At 45.4% G+C, this 17,098-nt stretch overlaps 1 protein-coding gene across 3 annotated transcripts in view; it reads left to right on the top strand.

Annotated features, from left to right (window-relative positions):
• Window positions 1-17,098, top strand: part of LOC138503813 (protein phosphatase 1 regulatory subunit 12A-like) — a 977,826-nt gene that overhangs the window by 482,775 nt on the left and 477,953 nt on the right. The window lies entirely within an intron of this gene.

Below are 17,098 nucleotides of genomic sequence, written 5' to 3'. Positions count from 1 at the left end.
ATGGCATCCTGCATTTTTCTAGTACCAGAGGCCAGGTTGAGAATGAGATCCCTTCAGTGGGCACTCAGAACTCAGTGGTCCCAGTTCTCAGGGAATATGTCGGATCTTCTGCAAGTCCCGAGCGCAGTTGCTCAGGATCTTCTATGGTGGGCTTGCAGCGACAACATTCTCAAGGGAGAGTCTTTTTGGCAACCATGGCCGGAGATAACGGTAGTGACGGACGCCTCACTCACAGGGTGGGGAGCATACGCCAACGATCTGACAATCGGCAGTCGTTGATCTCCATCGGAGTCCAAACTACACATCAACCTATTGGAGCTGAGGGCAATCAGACTAGCGCTGAAAGCCTTTCTGCCCTCTGTACAGGGAAATAATGTTCTGATAATGACGGACAACACAGTGGCCATGTATTATGTCAACAAGAGAGGAGGTGTAGGGTCACTACCACTGTGCAGAGAGGCAATGCAGCTCTGGTCCTGGGCAATACGAGAAGGAATCTCTCTATCGGCAATTCACCTAGCCGGAGAGCAGAACATGGCGACAGATGCTCTGAGCAGGCAGAGCACAACCTCCCACGAGTGGGAGCTAGCTCAGGAAGTCCTTCTGGAGATCTTCACCCTTTGGGGAAACCCTCAAGTGGATCTGTTCGCCACTGCGATCAACCGGAAGTGCGATCAGCACTGCTTAAGGGAATTTCCTCAAAGACGAGCTCTGGGAGACGCATTTGTAGTGGAGTGGAAGTTTCCACTGCTGTATGCGTTTCCTCCAGTCCCTGTGATTCCTCAAGTAATCAGGAGGTTGAGAAAGTTCAGGAAATCCATGATCCTAATTGCCCCGGATTGGGCCAGGAGGACGTGGTACCCGGACATTCTAGACATGTCCATCTGCCCTCCAATACGTCTTCCGCAAAGAGAGGATCTTCTCTCGCAAGGGGAAGGTCGGGTTCTCCATCCAGAGGTCAAGACACTCAACCTTCACGCATGGTTTCTGAGAGGTTGAGATACAAGGATTGGGATCTTCCGGATGATGTAATGGAGATCTTGCTTTCGGCCAGAAGGCCAGCAACAAAGTCTTTGTACCGATGTCGCTGGAATAAGTTCAGTAACTGGTGCAAGGATAAGGATGTGGACCCTTTTCAATGTGGCACCCCAATGGTGCTTTCTTTTCTATTGCTTTTAGCCAATCTGGGGTTCCAGATAGGAACAATTAAAGGATAGCTTGCTGCGCTGTCCAGTTTCATACTTCAAAAATCCATTAATAATACAATTCATAAAAGGACTTACTAACATATACCCTCCAGTACCTTTTCATGTCCCAGCTTGGGATTTAAATTTGGTACTTAAGTTTCTGACTTGTATACCTTTTGAGCCTCTACACTCCTGTCCATTGAGACTTCTAACATTAAAGACTGTTCTTCTTGTGGCCTTATCAGCCCGCAGGGTTTGTGAACTTCAGGCTCTCTCATGCAAACCTCCATACACTATTTTTTGATAAGGACAAGGTAGTTCTCAAAGTTAAACCTTCCTTTTTACCAAAAGCGGTTTCCGACTTTCATTTGTCACAAAAAATAATATTACCAACTTTCTATCCTCCTCCTCATTTGGGCAAAGAAGAGGAGAGTATACATAGACTAGACCCCAAGAGGGCTCTTAGTTTCTATATTTCAAGAATGCCAAAGTTACGCCAAGATGACCAGCTTTTTGTGGGTTATACTGGTCATAAACTGGGTTTATCAGTGACAAAACAGACCATATCCCGCTGGATCATTTTAGCTATACGGGAATGCTACAAATTAGCGGCAAAAGACCCACCAGATGGGCTTCGAGCCCATTCTACAAGGGGAATGGCTACTCCTGCGGCTCTAAATAGGGGAGTTCCTGCAGCAGACATTTGTTCAGCTGTAACTTGGAAATCAATGCATACTTTCATCAAGCATTACTGTTTAGATACTGCTTCCTCCAATAAGGGGCTGTTTGCCAAGGCGGTACTTCACTCAGTCCATGAAAACAGTATTTAGTACTCCCACCTCCAAAATTGACACTGCTATGGGAGTCTATCATAAAATGAGGAATATGTGGGAGGACACAATCCATTCGAAGAACAACTTACTTACCAACTGTAACGTTCTTTCGACTGGATGTTCCTCCCACATATTCCTCATCGACCCTTCCATCCTACCCCGCAGTACATTTTACGTTTTCTTACACTTTCTTCTCACGAAGAGTGCATCAGTCATGAGGCACGCCTGGGTGTTATAGTTTCATTGAAAAAAACAGAACTGAAGCAACGGGCGCGGCTCGAGCTATTTATACCATCAGTGACGTCGACAGAGTACAGAGCCCGTCGAGGGACAGTCGACGCTGCAACCTAGAGCACAGAGCCCTCTGCCGAAATATCTTTTTTCCAAAGCAGCAAAGCTGGAGATAACGATTTATCATAAGATGAGGAATACGTGGGAGGAACATCCAGTCGAAAGAACGTTACAGTTGGTAAGTAACTTGTTCTTCTGTCTCATCCAGCCTCCACACCTTTATGGTGTACAGTCTCCTGGAGCCGATGCCTTTTTTTTGTGGTCAATTCTTGGAATTCGACGCAGATCTAGAATTGAAATTTTTGAATCTAATAATTGTAGGTGACTTAAATCTTAAATGTAACTCTTCATCTACCCTTTCTGTAAAGCAATTCTTTGAAGCAATGAGTGACTTGGGCTTGGAATAATTCAGTAATGACCCTACCTACTCGCTCGGAAACACGCTGGACTTGGTATTTGCAAGTAATGTTATGGTATCCACATTCATGCCTTTTCTTATTCTGTGGTCTGACCACATGGTTGTTCCTTTCTTGATGCATGCTCGTGCTCCCGATGTTAATCCTGATTTTAAATACCCGCTGCAACGCAGCTGGGTCAAACCCTTGAATGCAGACATTGTCGCGAACATCCAGGCTCAGTGTCGTGCTCTGATACTATGGACTTTCCACTGTGACACAAGTCTTCAATTTGGTGGCTGACATACTGGCTCTGCTTAAATTATGTAAACTGGTAGGTCGTCCTTCCCAGCCCTGAGCCACCGACAAATTGAAAGTCTTATGACTTTCAAAACGCCAAGCTGAGCGGAAGTGGCAGGGCTCATATTTTTCCCATGATAAAATAGGTTTTTTGCAGGCGTCCAAATCTTACCATCAAGCTATTCATCTGGCTAAATGTGCCTGCTACACTCAGAGGGTGGTAGAAGCCGTCAATCGCCCAAGGGAGCAATTCTCTCCGGTACGAACACTATCTTCTAGGCCGGACACAACATCTCATGTTACTCACTCTCAGGCTAAGCCAGCTTCTTTGCAACCAAAGTCAGCACCATACGTGACCAGATAGGTTTGTCTGGCACCTGCACTGATATTATAGGTGCCGTTAATCCTATCCCTTCGTCTGAACAACAATGGGCCACTTTTCCTGTCTTCTCTACTGAAGATGTTGACACAGCCACCAGACGACTTAAGTCTGCATCACTTTCTGATGCAATTCCTCTGAGAATTCTAAAGGAAATGATGCCCCACATTTTAGTTTGGATCACACAAGCAGTTAACAATTCCTGCCTTTCAGGCACTATTTCCATTGAACTCAAGCAATCAGTAGTCATTCCACTTGGAAAAGCCATCTCTTGACCCCTTGGTACCCGCCAATTTTTACCCCATTTTATTTCATGAAGCTGCTGGAATCCTTGGTTTCCCCTCTTCTTACCTCTTTTCTAGAACACTATCTATTTCTTAATCCTTTTCAATCCGTTTTCCACCCTGGCTGGGGCTTGGAGTGTGTGCTGGTCTCTGTCATTTGATGACCTGGTCAGATTGGCTGACCGGGGGGCAGTGGGTGACCTGATTGCGTTAGATCTCTCTGCGGCATTCGACATAGACTAGTTTAGTTGGATCGCCTCGCGCTGGCCGGTCTCTAGGGACAAGTCCTCTCCTGGTTCGCCTCCTTTCTGACAGAATGAAGGCAGGCACTAACACACTCATACTTTTCTTTTGCGCCTTCCTCTTTACACTGTGGGGTTGCACAGGGTTCTGCCTTGTCCCCAGCATTGTTTAATATCCTCATTCAGCCTTTTGTTTTGCTCATCTGCTCCCACGGCCTCAGGTGTTACTCCTATGCTGATGACACTCAATCATCGTCTGGCTGGACTCCGCCCAGCCGGACATAGCGTCGCAGTTTAGGAGCTGCCTGGCAGTGGTGGATGGGTGACAACTGGCTGAAACTCAACGGGGATAATGCACAGGTCCTGGTGCTGCACCCACCCTCCCTAGAGTACTTTCATCTTCTGTCTCAGCCTGGTCTTCAGCTTTTTGGCCCCCTGAGCTTGGTCTCTGCCCTACACCTGTACAAGGTAAGGAATTTGGGATTCAAATTCTCCTTTTCTCTATCCACCTGCGCCCAAGTATGTGCTATTGTAAGGCTGGGTTGTTTCAACTCAGAATCCTGCGTAAAGTCTTACCATTACTTCTGGCTAACGTTCGTCCTGTGGTGACCGCTTCCCTGGTCCTCAGCCAGCCAGACTATTGTAACGCTCTATTTCGAAGGGATTGTGTCCTCCGACGTATTCGTTATCTTGGATATCTCTTTCCAGCTTTGCTGTCCTCGGAAATTTTTTCTCTCTAGAGGGCGCTGCGCGTCGACGTCTGCCGAGTCGATGTCCCTCGACAGCCGCCGTATCGACGTCATCCGGCCTATAAAGGCTGCGCACAGCGTCCGTTGCTCAGTTCCGATTTTCCGCGCTTACTCAGTGCCTCGGAATAGATATATTATTCCATTTTCCTCGAGATATTCGCTCCATACTCGATGGCTTCCTCGTTTGAACAGACGACCCCTTGGTCCGGCTTTAAAAAATGCAGAGACTGTGGAAAAAAGATGTCGCTAACGGACCCTCACAGGGTCTGTCTGTGGTGTTTGGGAGCTGAACACCATTGTTCGGAGTGTGAGGACTGTATGTCCATGACAGCTAAAGCCCTGAAGGAGCGTAGGGGGAAGCTAGAAAAAGGTGAGACTTCTAAAGCTTCTTCTTCCTCGACGAAGTCGAGACATTCGTCTCCTCGTCACCATTCGCGCTCCAGATCTCGAAGCGGGTCCCATCACTCTTCGAGATCGAAGCACTCGAAAAGGAGACGCCGAAGATCCCCTTCTTCGTCCTTCTCGTCCTCTGTTTCACCTAAGAGAATCCCTTGCCCCACGAAGCATAGTTCCCGGGCTGAATGGGAGGAATTCCGAAAAAATATGAGCGTCTTCGAGAAAGCGGCCTCGACCCCCTCGAAGACTGCCGAGAGCGATGCTCTGGTCGAAAGACCCGAAGGTCCAAAATGCCGCGAGTCGCAGCACCCGGCGAAGGAAGCTTCTCGAGCGCGTCATGAACCCTCGAGTAAAGCAAAGACCTCGGATCCTTCTTCGAAGGTTCCGTCGCCGAAGGTTCCGTCGACGCCGAGGTCGGTGTCTTCGACGCCGTTGTCAAAGGGACCTTCGACACACGGGTCTGTCGACTCGACGCCATCCTCAACACCGGCGTCGACGCCAAGGAAAGTCACAGTTGCGGCGCACCCAGTGGCTATTCCCAGGTCTTCGATGTCGTCGAGATTGTCGATATCCTCGAGCAGAATTCCGATTCTATCGAAGACCTCGAGGCCTCCACCTTTGTTTTCGACGCCACTTTCGAAGCCTTCGACGTCGGCGTTGACGACATCGACATTTTCGAGGCCGATTACGACAAGTTTGGCACCCTCTGCCTTGGAGATGGGTTTCACACCCTTTGTGAGCTCAGACCAATTGAGAACAATGCCTTCAATTATGGAAGAGGGAGAACTGTCTGATCAAGAAGAGCCATTTGAGTTGCAGGGATCTGCAACCCCAGTTCAAGAGGAGTTATCCTCAAAGGAACGCAGATTAAAGGAACTCCATGATTCCTTACATGAGGCAAGTGGTTTAGACAATTCCCCAGAGGTGGAGTTCGCTAGGCCAGACCCGGGGGAGCATGCTGAAACCCCTTATAGAGCCTTAATGGCCAGGATTACAGAATTTATGAGGTGGTCAACACCTTCACCGGCTTACCAACAGGATGACCTCACGGATATTCTTGATAAAGGTCCACAGGAGGATCCTGTAGTACCTTTTCATAAAGCTCTTCAAAGAAAAATGATGACGAACTGGGAAACCCCAGATGTCGTCCCGGCAGTAAATAAAAAACTGTCTGCTAAATACAGGGTATCTTCTGCAGACCCGGAGTTTTTGTCCAAACACCCATCCCCAGAAAGTCTGGTGGTACAGGCAGCATCTTCTACTGACATCAAGACTGCTTACCCTACCGTCCCACAGGACAGGGACGATAAGAAATACGATGCTATGGCTAAGAAAGTCTTTTCGGCATGTAGCATGGCGTTAAAATCTATTAATGCTACTTGCACCCTTGCTAGATTTAGCCATACACTTTGGGAGTGTGCTTCTACAGCGGCTGACTGCATCCCGGAGGGAGAAGAAATGGAGGCGTTCCTAAATATCATAAGGGACGGTAAAGACGCTATGTGCTAATCCCTCCAGACGGGCATTGACTCGGCTGACAGTATCAGCAGAGCAATGGCGGCAAGTACAACAACCAGGAGATTTGCTTGGTTGAGGAAGTCTGGTTTTGCCCCAGATGTGCAAGCCAGGCTCTTGAACATGCCATTTGATGGCTCTTCTTTGTTTGGGAAAAAGGCGGATGACAGTTTAGAAAAACTGCAAACATCAAAGGCAGCAGCAAAATCCCTAGGCGCTGCAATCCGTCAGACACCTTTTCGTCCCACAGGAACCTCTGCGAGAGGCAAGTCTTTTCGCTTCTACTCCGCATTCGGAAGAGGTAGAGGACGACCGGCTCAAAGGGGACAAAGAAGAACTACCCGAGGTGGATGGGGTAGATATTCAAAAGCCGCAGCAACAGCAGCTGCCTCTTTACCATCGGCATCTGCATCAGCCGCCCCTTAAACCACTCACTCTGAGGACTTCCCTCACAAGACACCTGTAGGAGGCAGGTTAACTCAACATCTTGCGGAATAGCAGGCTATCACGTCAGATGCTTGGGCATTGGAGACAGTTGCACAAGGTTACTGCCTGCCTCTCCTACGCATACCTCAGAGTCATCCACCGGCGATCAGCTCTCAAAAAGTTCCAGATCTGCTCCTCTTGCAGGAAATTTTAGACCTGCTAGAGAAACGTGCCATAGAACCGGTACCTGTAGCGGAGAGGAACAAGGGCTGGTACTCCCCTTACTTTCTCATACCAAAGAAAGACGGAGGACTGAGACCCATCTTGGACTTGCGGGAATTGAACAAATTCCTCAGGAAAGACAAATTCAAGATGGTAACTCTCTCTCAGATCCTTCAGGCCCTTCAGTTCCAGGACTGGTTGGTATCTCTGGACCTTCAGGACGCTTATTTCCATGTGCCAATCCATCTCAAACACAGGAAATACCTGAGGTTCGCAATTGGCAACTCTCATTATCAATTTCGAGTTCTGCCATTTGGGCTGACCACCGCCGCGAGGGTCTTCACCAAGTTAATGTCGGTAGTGGCTGCAAGTCTAAGGAGGGAAGGGATTCACGTCTACCCCTACCTGGACGATTGGTTGATCAGAGCTGTATCTTCGGAACAAGCTCAGATCCAGCTAGATCATGTTTGCCACTCCCTTCACAGACTGGGCTTCTCCCTCAATTTAAAGAAGTCACAAATTATACCATCGCAGAGACTCCAGTTCATCGGAGCGATCCTGGACACTTCCCTGGGAAAAGCCTCGCAACCAGAGGTGAGGGCTCAAGATATTCTACAGATGGTTACCAAGTTTCAAAATGCCCACCTTCTCCCAGCCTTCGACTTTTTGAGGTTGCTAGGCCTCATGGCATCCTGCATTTTCCTAGTGCCAGAGGCTCGCCTGAGAATGAGATCTCTCCAGTGGGCACTGAGAACTCAGTGGTCACAATTCTCAGGGAGAATGACAGATCTTCTTCAGGTTCCCGACAGGGTGGCTCGAGACCTTCAGAGGTGGGCCTGTCAGGAGAACATTCTGAAAGGAGAGCAGTTTTGGCAACCTTGGCCGGAGATTACAGTAGTCACGGATGCCTCTCTTACGGGGTGGGGAGCCCACGCCAACGACTTGACGATCAGCGGTCGTTGGTCTCCATCGGAGTCCAGACTACATATCAACCTGTTAGAGCTGAGGGCCATCAGACTTGCGCTGAAGGCTTTTCTGCCATCTGTACAAGGAAAGAATGTCCTGATAATGACGGACAACACAGTGGCCATACATTAACTCAACAAAAGAGGAGGCGTAGGATCACTACCACTGTGCAGAGAGGCGATGCAGCTCTGGTTTTGGGCAATCCAAGAAGGAATCTCTCTATCGGCAGTTGACCTAGCCGGAGAGAAGAACTTGACAGCGGACGCTCTGAGCAGGCAGAGCACAGTCTCCCACGAGTGGGAACTAGCTCAGGAAGTCCTTCAAGAGATCTTCGCCCTTTGGGGAACCCCTCAGTTGGATCTGTTCGCCACCAGTGTCAACAGGAAGTGCGATCTGTTCTGTTCAAGGGAATTTCCCCCGAGAGGAGCTCTGGGAGACGCGATCATAGTGGACTGGGAGTTTCCACTCCTTTACGCGTTTCCACCAGTCCCTGCCTTCCAATTCGACTTCCACTCAGAGAGAATCTGCTCTCACAGAAGGGAGGTCAGGTTCTTCATCCAGACATCAAAACCCTCAACCTTCACGCTTGGCTTCTGAAATGCTGAGGTACAAGGATTGGGACCTCCCTGATGACGTTATGGAGGTGTTGCTTTCGGCAAGAAGGCCAGCAACAAAATCTTTATACCGCTGCCGTTGGAACAGATTTTGCAGCTGGTGTAGAGAAGAGAATATCGACCCCTTTTCATGTGGTACACCAACGGTGTTATCCTTTCTACTCTACTTGGCAAATTCAGGCCTTCAAGTTGGCACTATCAAGGGCTATCTCGCAGCGCTATCCATCTTTAAGCGCACTACGGAAGAACCATCCTATTTCAAGTTACCCTTGGTAATACAGTTTCTAAAGGGGTTAACTAACGTTTATCCCCAAAGACCATTCCAGGTTCCCCTATGGGGATTTAAATTTAGTCCGAACTTTCCTGATGGGCACACCTTTCGAACCACTCCACTCTTGTTCGTTAAGGTTTCTTACCCTTAAGACTGTTTTATTAGTAGCACTTACATCTGCTAGAAGGGTGAGCGAGTTACAAGCTCTTTCTTGTAAACCCCCTCATACAATCTTTCACAAAGACAAAGTTGTTCTGCAAGTGAAGCCTAATTTCCTCCCAAAGGTGGTTTCTGAATTTCATATCACACAGAAGATTACCCTTCCATCTTTCTATCCTCCTCCCCATCCGGGGAAAGAGGAAGAGAGGTTACACAGGCTGGACCCAAGAAGGGCTTTAAGTTTTTACATTAGGCTAGGATAAGACCAGCAGACCAGCTGTTTTTAGGCTACGCAGGTCACAAGCTGGGGCTACCGATAACTAAGCAGACCATTTCCAGATGGATTATTTTAGCCATTTTGGAATGTTATAAAGTGGCAGGAAAAGAGCCCCCTCAAAATCTTAGGGCTCATTCGACCAGAGGTATTGCAGCTTCATCGGCCCTCAAAAGAGGAGTGCCGGTTCGAGACATATGTGCGGCTGCCACATGGTCGTCCGTCCATACCTTTACATGGTTTTACAACTTGGATTCCTCCTCCAGTCAGGAAACTAGGTTTGGAAGGGCAGTATTGCACTCTATTCATCAATAAGAGGAAGCATGAAGTCAGTACACCTCCAATAACAGAATACTGCTATGGGAGCCTATCTAAGATAGGGAATACGTCGGAGGACACAATCCCTTCGAAGAACAAGTTACTTCTTACCTTGTAACGTTCTTTCGATGGGATGTTCCTCCGACGTATTCCTTATCGACCCTCCCATCCATCCCCGCAGTACTACTTCCCTTGTTGTTGCAGTTTACGCTCCTTCAGGGTGATTAGTCTAGTCCAGAAAGAATTATTGTGGGCTACAAAACAGAACTGAGCAACGGACGCTGCGCGCAGCCTTTATAGGCAAGATGATGACGACGTTGATACGGCAGCTGTCGAGGGACATCGACTCGGCGGACGTCGACGCGCAGCACCCTCTAGAGAGAGAACATTTCCGAGGCCAGCAAAGCTGGAAAGAGATATCTAAGATAAGGAATACGTCGGAGGAACATCCCATTAAAAGAACGTTACAAGGTAAGAAGTAACTTGTTCTTCTTGCTCAGCCCCTCTATTTCACAGACTACAGATACTTCAGAACCTTGCAGATTTGCACAGTACTCCATATGGTTCTCATATCCCACTGGCTCTCCGCTCACTTAACTGGCTCCCTGTACTGCAACAGGTGCAGTTTAAGTCACTTTCCATGGTTCAGCTGACCTTTTATGGCCGAGGAGCAGAATATCTGCAGGAAAAATTCTGCCCCTACCAACCTTCCTGTGTGCTAAGGACGCTTGCTTCCTTCCGTTACCTCGCTATTGTTTTGAGGGGGTTGGTGGTCGATCCTTCTCAGTGGCAGCAGCCAAATGATGGAATTCCATCTTGTCCACCCTCAGTGCCACAGGTAATCATCTTGCCTTTCGCAACACTCTAAAGACCTATTTGTTATAACATCACGATATTGGCCTAAAAATCCTATTTTACTCCTTATTGCGCCAAGATGCTTCGGCATACATGCGCTTTATAAATAAAGACAACATAACATCCACTATTGGAGGCCAGCCAAGAGAAAGAGGCACTTCTAGGCTGCTCTCAGAAAGCATGAAATGATGGTTGGTAAATTCCTTTTAACAACCGGTAGGTCAGAAGCACAGTCAGTTGTATGTCCTCATTTATGTTTATCTAGGAACCATAAGCACATGCTGTCACATGTGAGACAAATTGCATTTGAAAAGCCAACAAGGCGTTTGGTCACATTTCCAGTCATACCTGTAAGGGGCCGGTCTGGTTGGGACAGAGCCATTTAGACAGGTTGATCCCTTTTCAGGATTGTATCCGCATATTGAGCTTATTCCTTTAGGAGGACATTAAGGAGAGGGAATCAATCAATCATATGTTGCGCCTTTGACCTGTGAAGGTTGGTTTGGCAAGGCTGGGGTCTGACGCCACATTGCGATTGTGTTTCTCCACTCCCCATGAGGAAAGAGCATAGCTGGATATGAGACGGGGGCACTTGGGCCTTTGGTGCTGGACCTTTTTTTAAAGGACTTATAGGGCATTTCGGTGAAATGGTATTCGAAGAAATCTACAGTAACAGTTCAAGCCACTTGAGTATATCAGCATGCATTTGTATTCATATGCCATCCTTGCTTTTTCTGTCCTGAAATGAACTTTGAGCACAGTAATTTTAGCACCCTCAAGAGCATGATTTGGTTTCAAAATGTGCTCACCTCCGGGGCTGACTTTCATGCATCTCCCAGTGCTTCTACGGCTGAGATTCATGTGCCTATGTAGATGTTGACCAGTTTATCCTACACAGTACCTTGCCCTGAGTAATTACTTAAACATATTCATGGACACAACATTATTCGATACACATGTTAAACTCGCCATCATTCTGTATTCTGGCCCTGTGTGGGGTATCTTTAATGTATTTGAACTGCAAATATGTGGACATGTTAAACGTCTTTTAGTTTTTGTCTGGACTTGTTCAATTTTCCCTGTTTTTGGAACGTGGCTTCTGTTGTAATATAATTTCTCTGAGATTGGCTGGTTGTTGGAAAGTAAAGAGGGGCATTTCCGGGTAAACCTCTTGCAGCCATTCGTCTTGTTGCAGAAATAATTTTGGAGGCTCATGACTCTGGATTGTATGCGGCAACCAGTGGCGCCTGGTTTTGGGCCCCTTTTAGCTCTGTATTCCTGGAGGCTGCCGCCCACAGGGGAACCTTGTTGCCCTCTGAATTTGTTTGTGCACCTTTCTACGGCTGGATTCATGCTTTCACGTACGAGTCCAGACCTTCTTTGTATATTTGTTAAGGGGACATAATTGTTAAGTTCTTTTAATAAAAACCTGTGTAATTTGGTAACAAAAACATTGTTAAAGGGGACATCTGGTCAATACAAATCTATAACATTCACTGAGAAAACTGTGTTAAAGGATGTTATGTTATGCTAATATGCTTTTTTACTGTGCCAATTCACCACTGTGGTAGTTTCTGGGCACATAGTCTTGTGCATGGTGTGGCGTACTGTGCACTTGCCAGAGGATGCGACCTTGGTGTGCTGGAGGGAAAGGAAATTAGTGAGTGGACAAGAGGATGGCAAAGTGGGAAATAATTGTTGTGAAAACCAGGAGGGTGGGATGCAGCGGGGGAAACCATGTTTTGCAGTAACATGGGTGCACATCAGACCTTTTTGATGGACCGTAGTTCTGCAATAGGCAAGAGGATATTTCCTAAAGTGCTGTGGTAAAAGAGTTGTTTCCAAGGCCTATTTGGAGACTTGTAAGTTAATGCGCACTGTAATGTTGGATGTGCTTTAGTGTGTATTTGGTCAATACTGGAAGGTTTGTGGCTTTTCTGCCCAGACAGCTCTGTTAAGTGTGCCCCCAGATGAACGTCCACAATGTTAATTCTGTGACTGTCAAGCTTCAAAGCCAAGAAAAGACTGTGCATACATGTGAATGTTAACAGACTGCAAGGGAATGTAGTGGTGAAATAAGTACAATAAAATTGAAAAGGCCTGACACCTGGATATCAAAAAGGCTATTATTAGGAGTTTGTTCCATGTCATGTCATGCTAGACTTTATTTTAGTTAACAGCAAGAGAGGCGGGAGTAGGATAACTGAGCATATTTATATGTGCACACCTATATTGAGAAATTATAGCCTGAGAGCCCTATGCAATCTGTGCTCAATTGCATGTGTGAAAGGCACAGGTGGGTGTGCTACAAACAAGGTAGGGAGAGACGAGCCAGATGCTGTAAAACGCTGGCACCCTTCTCTTAGCTTGCTTATCTTTGACTGTTAATATAAGGCTGTGACATGATTTGTTGCTTGTACAGCGCTTTACGCAACAGTAAGGCCACCTCACAGGAATGAGGGCCAGGGAGGGGGAACCTTTGTGGTTGGAAAGCAGCAATGAGAACACCAGTGCGCCCACAGATGAACACGGAGGGACCCCTCAGCTAGCAAGCCAAAGTGGGGAGAATGGGTGCCAGACAGTGGTGGAAGTTCTCCTAATCAGATTCATAAGCATTCGAAATTTCAATGTGTACAGATTGTACACACCTGGCAACTCTTAACAACATTTGAGAGGAGTTGCTTGTCAGAAATGACAATTTACCCCATTTGCAACTGCCTTAAAAAATGAATAAAAAATGTCAATATTCCCCCTTTGTAACATATTTTCATACTGCTTTTATACTGCGCCATATTTTATGTTGCTTTATACCGTGCACTGCTACCACCCAGGGGCAGTCTCCAGGCGCTCAATCGCCACAGCCAGCACTATAGATAAGGGGTGTATCAGCACTTTTACTCCCAAAAAATAAGCCAATACTCCCCATAAATTAAAATGGGGAGTAAAAATGCTCCCAACAAAAAAAACGGAGACAGGTAGGACCTTGTGCCCCTGCTTTTACCCAAACCGCTCCATGAATTTGATTCAACTAGTTGTGCATGTAGTACAAGAAGAAGAAATTACTATTTTTGCAACCTGATGGGAAGAAGTAAACGTGCATCTTTTTAATGTACATGAATAACTAGGTGCAAAGAAATGATTACAGAAACATTTCCGTTTTCCTCTTAACACAATTTTACTCGCTTATAAAATACTCCCATTGGGAAATGGACTTACATTTATACTCCCCGAAAAATAATTTTACTTCCAACTTTAAAACATAGGGAGTAAAATATTCCCACTTCAAAATTTTATCTGGAGCACTGGCTACCGCAGAAGTCTCGGAGCACCTAGACTTGTCATTTTGTTCAAAATGTGACACTGAGCACAAGCTTTGACTCCGCAGTGGTCATTTTTAAAAACATTTTTCAAGCATATATTTAGTCAATTCATGATTTTGTACACAATATTATTGGTGAAATATGATTGTAACACATACATATACAGATTTGCAATAGAAACAACCAATTAAATAAGCCTTAAAATCCCCTAGTTACACCTAAAATTCGTAGTCAATAATAAACATGCTATGTAATGTTAAAGTTTCTTATTCCCTGCACTGTCACCACCTGCATGGTCCCTTGGTGCTCTGGTGGATCTGTAAGGCACGAGGGTGAGGGTGTAAGTAGAAATGAGCAGGAGAAAAGAGCAAGAGAGCTGTGATGTGCAGATGGCAGCTTCAATTCTGTTTACTCTATTTGCTGAGCTTAGGTGTGTTTTTCGGTTGGTAGCCTTCATGTGCTTTTGTGCGAGGCGATGTGTGGTTTGTTCTGTTGCGGTGTAGTGAAGCGAGTAAAGGAATCGTATAGTGTAAAAAACACAAATTGCACATAAAGGGATCATCATCTAACTTCCAGTTGCCTCGATCAGTCCCAATCGGAAGTAAGATCATAATTGTACACCATAATAAATTAAGTTACATAATTCCTATATTTGATCAAATTTTGTTGGCTCAAGGTTGTCTGGCTTTCGCAGTCAACTAGAAGTTGTCTAATAGTTTCTTTTCGATACTCCACATAGTCTGCAAAACCGTTCACTTTGAGGAATCCCCCATCTTGTACCAATAATTTCATAGGTCAATACTGCATTCAATTTCATTAACCTATATTGTCTGACAGTATGGCAATCTGGAAAGGCATAAATGTACTTGGGTTTAGCCCTGATATCCATCCCATATTTGATGAAATTAGGGCTATTCACTTAGGCAGCTAAATCCACCAGAGTTTGTTCTCCATCAATAGAGTTCATAACCTCATTAACCAGAGTTTTGTATCTAGATATCGGATATTGTATATCGGAGACACCAATCATGGGGGTCCAATGCGTAAAAAAAAATGCATATCCATTCTATACAGCTGTTCTTAATAGGGGAGTTCATATTTTTATAGCTTAAGGCCAATTGATGTATAAGCACATTACAATTCATCTCCATAAATGTCCTATGCAACAACAGCAGCCTAATCTTTATAAGACTTTCAATGCCAACTATATCACATTCAGGGCGTATATACAAAATCGAGATTGTTCTTGGAATTCTTAATCATTTTTTCAGTACCCTTCCTTCCATTATTTCAGAGCATTGATATATTTACCACCCCATACTTATGTACCATATAACATATAGGTGCAGATCCTAGACAGATATACAATTAATAAGGATTCTAATGTGAATCCACCTTTCTTTCTTGACAATTTACATATTGCACCTACTTCTTGATCAATCTTCTCCTCAACATATTCCTACTGGGACCACCAATTCAATCTGTCATCAAATATCAAACCCAGATATTTATGTCGACAGAATTTCAATCTTTCGCTCATCTATAGTCTAGCTATAAGCTTTCCTTTGTTTTAAATTTTGATGGCGCATGAATTCCATGATTTTTGTTTTCTCCATGTTAATCTTTAGACCATGAACTCTGGCATAGTTTCCCATCACCTTCCATTTTAGCCTGTAATCCATTTTGGGTATAGTCAAGAATAACTATATCATCTGCATAGCCCAGCCAATTTGTATTGCTTCCACCATATTTTATGGGATTAGCTCAAGGCATATCGAATATGGCTTGCAGATCAGTTAAACGGGGCATGAGCTAAAATACAACCCTGTCCATTATTCGTCATTCTCCATCCATTCTAATTCTAACGTTTGTATGCAGCTTTATAATCATTGATAATAGCCCTTTTGGTATTCCCAATCTATCCAGTTCAAACCATAATTGTTCTCTAAGGATGGTATCAAAAGCAGTGCTAAAATCTATATAAACAGTGTACACAGGCAGTTGCTGCTTTGCCCAGGTGTATTCAATCAGAGTTTCAAGAGTAATTAAAGCACAGGGTACTAGATCCCTTTGTAATCCAGTCTGTTACTGGGGGATAATAGTATTGCTGTTTGTCCATTTCGTTCTTCCTATAGCACTCAAGAGAAAATTTGGCTAAAAGATGGAATTTACTAGGAGAGCTTATATTGCCTTTCTTATGTACAGGGATTATATTGCTCTCCCTCCATGATGCCGGCAATATCTGAGTCACACAAATACATGCAAATAATTCATGAAGTTCCCGGACAGGATTCACTTTGAACAGGGCGTTACAGGTCCTATCCAGTCCAACAGCATGTGAACTATTTACATTTTTATTATCACAACCAGATTATTACAGGCAGGGTACCCCAATTTATGGTAAGGATTTTAGCCCTTCCATATTACATGGGCGTCATTGTGAAGCTGGCCATGTTGAAACCAGGAAAAACAGGAGAGCACAGAAAATCTTACTCTCCTAGACCTCGAGCAACCATGGACTGGCCTTCTGGAAGGTCTTGAGGCATGCTGGTAACTTCATGGGATGGTTATTGCAGTATGTGCGGCTGCACTACTCTTAAGCTCAAGCGGGGCTACTCTGGGAATTAATCCTGCATAATCCAGGATAAGGTAATCTCTTCTATCTGGGCCTCAATTACCTTGCCCTGTTGAAGCATGGCCGTATCAAAATCTTAGGACAAAACGGGGGTGTAGCGTCTGTTTACCAGATTACATTTGCAGGTCTACTTTGGGCGTCATTACCCTTTTCTTAAAGCGACGCAAAGGTAGCATGTCTTGAAAAAATACCCCACTCAACTCCCCGCCACCTTGCCACTCCACTCACAGTTTAATACAATCCTGTGACCTTCAGTGACAAACCTTTCAAGTTGATGTTATGGGTTTAGTACAAATTCTAAAGACCATAGACATTAGCAAGTTATAGTAAGCCATGCAACCGTCTCTGGAAAAATGTTAGATATAGTAAGGATGACATAAGGATGCAGCTGGTCAAGTTATGGTGTCGACAAATGATAATGCAGTGTTACCCAAAGAGATCATGCATTGTATCATGGGGACTGAAAG

The sequence above is a fragment of the Ambystoma mexicanum genome, chromosome 11, assembly GCF_040938575.1.
Source record: "Ambystoma mexicanum isolate Mex_15411 chromosome 11, UKY_AmexF1_1, whole genome shotgun sequence".
NCBI classification, from domain to species: domain Eukaryota; kingdom Metazoa; phylum Chordata; class Amphibia; order Caudata; family Ambystomatidae; genus Ambystoma; species Ambystoma mexicanum.
The sequence above is the reverse complement of the archived record's forward strand: the minus strand, read 5'-3'. Positions and strand labels throughout refer to the sequence as shown.